The sequence below is a fragment of the Lolium rigidum genome, unplaced genomic scaffold, assembly GCF_022539505.1.
Source record: "Lolium rigidum isolate FL_2022 unplaced genomic scaffold, APGP_CSIRO_Lrig_0.1 contig_53713_1, whole genome shotgun sequence".
Lineage (NCBI taxonomy): Eukaryota > Viridiplantae > Streptophyta > Magnoliopsida > Poales > Poaceae > Lolium > Lolium rigidum.
Genome location: NW_025900913.1, coordinates 25613 through 31371, shown reverse-complemented (window position 1 = coordinate 31371; position 5759 = coordinate 25613). Strand labels below are relative to the sequence as shown.

At 44.9% G+C, this 5759-nt stretch overlaps 1 long non-coding RNA gene across 1 annotated transcript; it reads left to right on the top strand.

Annotated features, from left to right (window-relative positions):
- Nucleotides 1–4435: 4435 nt before the first annotated feature.
- LOC124681729 lies at nucleotides 4436–5181 on the top strand. Its single transcript, XR_006996009.1, has 3 exons — nucleotides 4436–4565; nucleotides 4631–4773; nucleotides 4871–5181. It is a non-coding gene; the product is annotated as an uncharacterized LOC124681729 (long non-coding RNA).
- Nucleotides 5182–5759: the final 578 nt, after the last annotated feature.

Below are 5759 nucleotides of genomic sequence, written 5' to 3'. Positions count from 1 at the left end.
TGTTTTAGACTCCATTTAAGGTTTAGAAACTCATGGGTTGCTCAAAGTGGTGACATGAATCAACCAACATATTTCCTTTTAATCTGCTGATTGATTTTATGCATGGCAAATCGCAGAAACAAGTGACTGCTCATGTCCCTGCCAAGAAGCATTGTAGCACAGATGTCCAGAGTTCCAGTGATGCAAACATTTGTAGGAAGAAAACAGAAGGATGTGGCACTGGGGAATCTAAGATTAGGCGTCTTCAAAAGGACTTGGATGTGGCCACTTGGTAGAACAAAGAAATGAACCGAGGATGGAATTCTACAATTTAAGATGGCCTACACGCTGTTGCTGATCTGCAGAAGCTAGTGGCTGGCAACTTGGTTACCGCTTTGGCTGATGCAGATGTCCATGAGATCAACCTCGGACGATCTTGGAACAGGTGAAAGCACGAGCAGAAACTCTGCACTCATCTTTGCAGGTAGATGATTTTCAAAGGGTGATGCAAGAGCCGCTATATGAATAGATTGTTGTTTCAGTTGATGATGTCTCTAGTTCTTTTGTTTACTTATGTGTTGGTAGTACTTAGGGGAACTAGCTTGTACAAGTAATTTTTTCCGATAAAGTTGTACAAGTAAATGGCACATGCTTCGCATGTTTGACCAATTAAGTTAAAAAGCTTCACAAAATCCTGCTATCACGTAGGCGGGCTTGCATTGGCTTTCAACCCAAGTGACTGTTGACTGCAATGTTTGGGTTTTCCAAGAGGGGTTGATGGTTTTGCAATGGGAAGGCAAAGAGAAGAGTAGTAGAGCATGTGGCGGCGAGGTGACGCAACTTAATGGATGGAGTGACGGTGTGAACTCCTTCAATTAGTTTGTCTCGTGTCGCCAGCTAGGCATGTGCTGGACGCGGCCCTGCTATTCTTCTCTGCTCGTAGTGGAGGCATAGCGAGGAGACGGAAGTATGTCAGATTCGTCGCCGGAACCGACCTGCCTTGGACTAGGGATTTCCTCGATCTGTAGTACACACACGGCGGTCTCTGAATGCTGGCCGACTGTGAATGCCATGTGGTGGCCATGCACGCCGGCGTTTCTTCAACCTCATTGCGGAGGCCATGTGCGGAGCTCTTCGTGAAGCTCAACGTCGGCTCGGTGCCAAGTGGTATTGTCCCCGTCGCCGGTGAATATGGCCAAGGCCCGAGGTTCTTCTTTGTAGGAGAACCAGAGGACCTGATTGCATTTTTACATTTCTTTGTAAGCACTTTCCTGCAAAATCTGGTACCTATCTAATTTCTCAGCCCCATCTGTAATCTGTAATATGTACCCCTTTGTTGCACTTAATGGTATCCAAGCCCTTGGGCCCCCTCCTTTGTTAAAAAAGTATTGAATTCTTATTGCATCGAAATTGTTTCACTAAAAAAAGAGCTCTCACGTGCAAGGCACGTGCAATTTATTATTATATACTACTAGTAGAGATGGTACACCTAGACATTAGAGATTTGTTTGTTTTAAAGATATTTTAATTGTGTACAAGATGGAAAATATAACTTTAGCAAATTCCTAGTATTTTTCATGGTCGATGTAAAAAAAGTATTTTTCATGGTTGATGTAAAAAAACAAGTTTTTTTCATGGTCGATGTAAAAAAAGAGAGAAAACATGTCTCATAAAAAGCCTTATGGTTAGCACAATTTTTTTACGGAGTAACTCTTTTTTACATAGCCCAAATTACAATTCGATTTTCCATTGAAATATTTTATGTGTATATAGCAAGCGAAGAAGTACACATGCATTTTTCGTTTTATTCTTTTTTGACATTTCAAAATGTATAGAAGATGAATTTCGAAATAAAGAGATCATATGCACCCAAGAACCAACAAGCATATCCCCTTGACCCCGAACCTACTCAGCTTCAGACCTGGGATTTCGTAGGCTAGGGTTCCACAGTTCTCCACCAACCAGTAATAATTTCAACTCTGCCCCAAAATTCCCGCCGAAATTCCTCCCGCTTCCAAAATTCAAAGCGATGTGAAATAAGTACAGTGCTGATCTTATCCCCCCGGACCGCTCAATTCAGACCTATCACCGGCGGCGCCAAACCCCGCATCTCTCTCTCACGCTTCCACCTAGCATGACCCGCCGGATCATCTCACACGCTGGCGCCGGCCCACTATCCCACTCCCACACCAGCACTACTACCTTCTCATCGGCCACCGTAGTGACCGACGACGTTCCACCGTCTCCCTTGCTTTTTAGCAAGCCGGAGTAGCTTCCACCTCCCCCCACCCCCACCGACAACCACTGTACCATACGAGCTCCTCCGTAGCCGACTTCCACCGCCGCCTTGTCAGCGACAGTCACCATCGCTGGGTTCTCGTATCTTAATCCCCGACTCCTTCCGTCCACCGGACTGGAGAGATGGGTACACAAAGCGCCTCCATGGTCCACGGCAGGAAACCAAAGCATACACGCGCCCACCCCCAAGAAGGTTGATATGGCCGCTTTCGTTATGCATGTGATTTCGAAAATTATTTTTTTGCTTACTTGCACCGCCATCTCATTAGCATTTTTTTTTGTAATGCATGCTAGATATTATTGCACTACAGAATCAATTAAAAGAGGAACGGAGACGGACGATATGTAGCAGATTTGCAAGCCGTATGGGCACAAACATCTGTAAGGCTATTGCCTCTAGTGCAAACCGGAACAAAATCGGAGAAGAACCATTTCCCCTCCCCAAAGATAAAGAACAATGTTATGGTTCACAATTTGATCCTGCTGAGCCTCTTGGAGAGCTGACTCAGGAAGATGCCTTGCATGACCATTCTCCTCAACCCCACCAGGTGATTTCTGTGTTTTTTACTTTGAGATATCTGTTGTAACTTCCATGTGTTGTATACTTGTATCCTGAATCCCACCAAACATGTTCACATGCCACCTCCAGGTCTCCTTAACGCATCATATATATGATTCAACATGCACATCATCCTTTACTATTCTTCATTCTATTCCATTTGCATATCATCATATATGGGACTTCTGTAGACTGAAATATCGTTTATGTGTGCTAGGAATCTGCAGCTTCAAGTAAGAATTTCGCAGGAACCACCAATGAGAGGAAGACCATTCAACAGGCACCTGAATCGGTGATAGAACAGCTGCAACCAAAAAAGAAATCTGCTTCTGCTACTAGACAGTCTCAGCGATTCATGGCACTAGTTGAAGAAAATAACGAAAATGCTAAGAGTACTGAAATAAAAAAACGTGGTGAACACCCCAAGCGGTTGAATCAGCCACCTGTTACCAATCCAGTCAACCAGCGACAATCGGCAGCAGAACCAGTTTCCACAGCAACTTCTCAGCCACAATTGGCAGCAGAACCAGTTTCCACAGTGATGTCTATGTGTGCTTCTATTCTTGTAGACAGTGTTGGGCCTCCAAGAGCAGAGGTTTGTAGAACAGCAGCAAGTTTCCCTTAAGTGAATCACCAAGGTTTATCGAACTCAGGGAGGTAGAGGTCAAAGATATTCCTCTCAAGCAATCCTGCAATTAAGATACAAGAAGTCTCTTGTGTCCCCAACACACCTAATACACTTGTCAGATGTATAGGTGCACTAGTTCGGCGAAGAGATAGTGAAATACAAGTAATATGGATGATTATAAGTAGTAATTGCAATCTGAAATAAAAATGGCAGCAAGCGAACATGTAGCAGAACTTGTTGTAAACGGTGTTTCAATACTTAGAAACAAGGACTAGGGATCATACTTTCACTAGTGGACACTCTCAACAATGATCACATGATAAATAAATAACTTCTCCTCACTTGTGCTACTCTCAAACACTCTCTTGTTGGATAACAAACACCATTCATTGTGTAGGGCTACAAGAGCACCCTCAAGCCGGAGTAAACAAGCTCCACAACGTCGTAAAGGAATCACACACGATGCGCACACTGTCACCGTCACACCGTGGAGAGTCAGGCCGGGCATTAAAAACCGAAACCGAAGACCGAACCCGAAGTAACCGGGACCGAAACCGAAATAACCCAAATTTCAGTGTTCGGTTAGCAGTTCGGTCTTGCTCATGAGATAACCGAAATAATTTCGGGCTGCTCGGTTGTAGCTGGCAGGAAACCGAAGTCACCGAATAGACCGATCATTTCTTTCCAGTGCATCCAATTCACTAATTCAGCCCCGCGGGCAGCCCATGAGGCCCTCTCTGCTCACACTTTTCTCTATTCCCCTCATCACTCTTCTTCTTGACCTAGCCGCCAGCCCGCCGCTCAAGGTCGACCTCGCGGCGCCACATTTCCATCCCCGGTCGCCGGCAGCTGCAACCTGCGAGCACCGCCGCCACGCATCCAGGCTCCAGCCGGCATCTCCAAGTCTGACCCTGGGCGTCGGAAGCTGCTGCCATACGGCCGGCCGCGGCCGCCCCTTCTCCAACCTTGGGCGCTGGTAGCCAGCCGCACCAGTGCCTGCCTCGCCGACGCCGCACGACCTGGCCGGTACCCAGGAGTCGTGAACTTGATGGTGAACTGCCAGTCGACAGCTGAGTTCGAGGCTGCGAGCGTTTCTGCGATGTAAGAAATCCATACCCATTTAATCCTTTCGGTATCCTTCATCTTCTCATGATTATTTTCTGTAGATTGAGACATCAAGATGTGAACCCCTAGCTACAAATGGGAATGAATCTGAGATTGAAGCGGAGATACATTCTTTGCTGATACTCTATCCATCCGTGTTTCTTTCCACGCTGATGCTCTCAGATCCGATCCTTCCAATGAAGAAGTACTGTACAAGACAATTTGTTGCTGAATATAATCTGTTGATTGTATTCCTGTTACTTTGCTGGTTATAGTAAGAGACTTATTTGCTGCTTTTGTAGATGACATCTTCATGAGGATGAGCAGACTTGCTATTTGATTTCTGGATGACCGTGAGACTGAGACTTATGCATTGCAATGCATTGGAGTGTGAGCTGTTGTAAGAGTTAATGTTTGCTTATTTGCTTTAAATTGTAAACGATTACCTGTGAGATGTTGGCATTCTCTGCTGCTACCGTAAGGTGTTGTGCACTTGTGCTAGTGCTGCCATTATACTGGTATTGCCATGTAGCGCTGCCAATTGAGCTTGTTTATTTTTGTGCTGCAGATTGTAAAGTAAAATGCCTGAAATGATCACTGTGTTGTGCTTCCATTTATTGTATATATGGGTGTTGCATTTTCTCTATTTGGTCTATATGGTCATGACCGAAGACCGGACCGAAAAGACCGAAGACCGAATACAAAAAGACCGGAAAGACCGAAGGTATTATGGGTATCATTTCTGGATGACCGAAATTTGGAAAGACCGAAAAGACCGGACCGAGCAAACCGAACAGACCGAACGCCCAGCCAGAGTGGAGAGTGAATCCAGAGTTCATATTAAAGTAACCTCTAGAGTGCATAATAGACCGTTGCAATTTAGACCGAGTACTAACATAGCATACACACTGTCAACGATAGCTATGAAAGGGGGAATAGATCACATCAATACTATAATAGTAATAGTTAACTTCATAATCTACAAGAGATTACAATCATAACCTACGCCAAGTACTACATGATGCACACACTCGTCAACTTTACATCATGGAGGAGGAATAGACTACTTTAATAACATCACTAGAGTAGAACATAGATAAATAGTGATACAAAGCTCATGATCACATAAAGATCACACCATGGGAGAGAGAGATGAACCACATAGCTACCGGTAGAGCCCTCAGCCTCGGG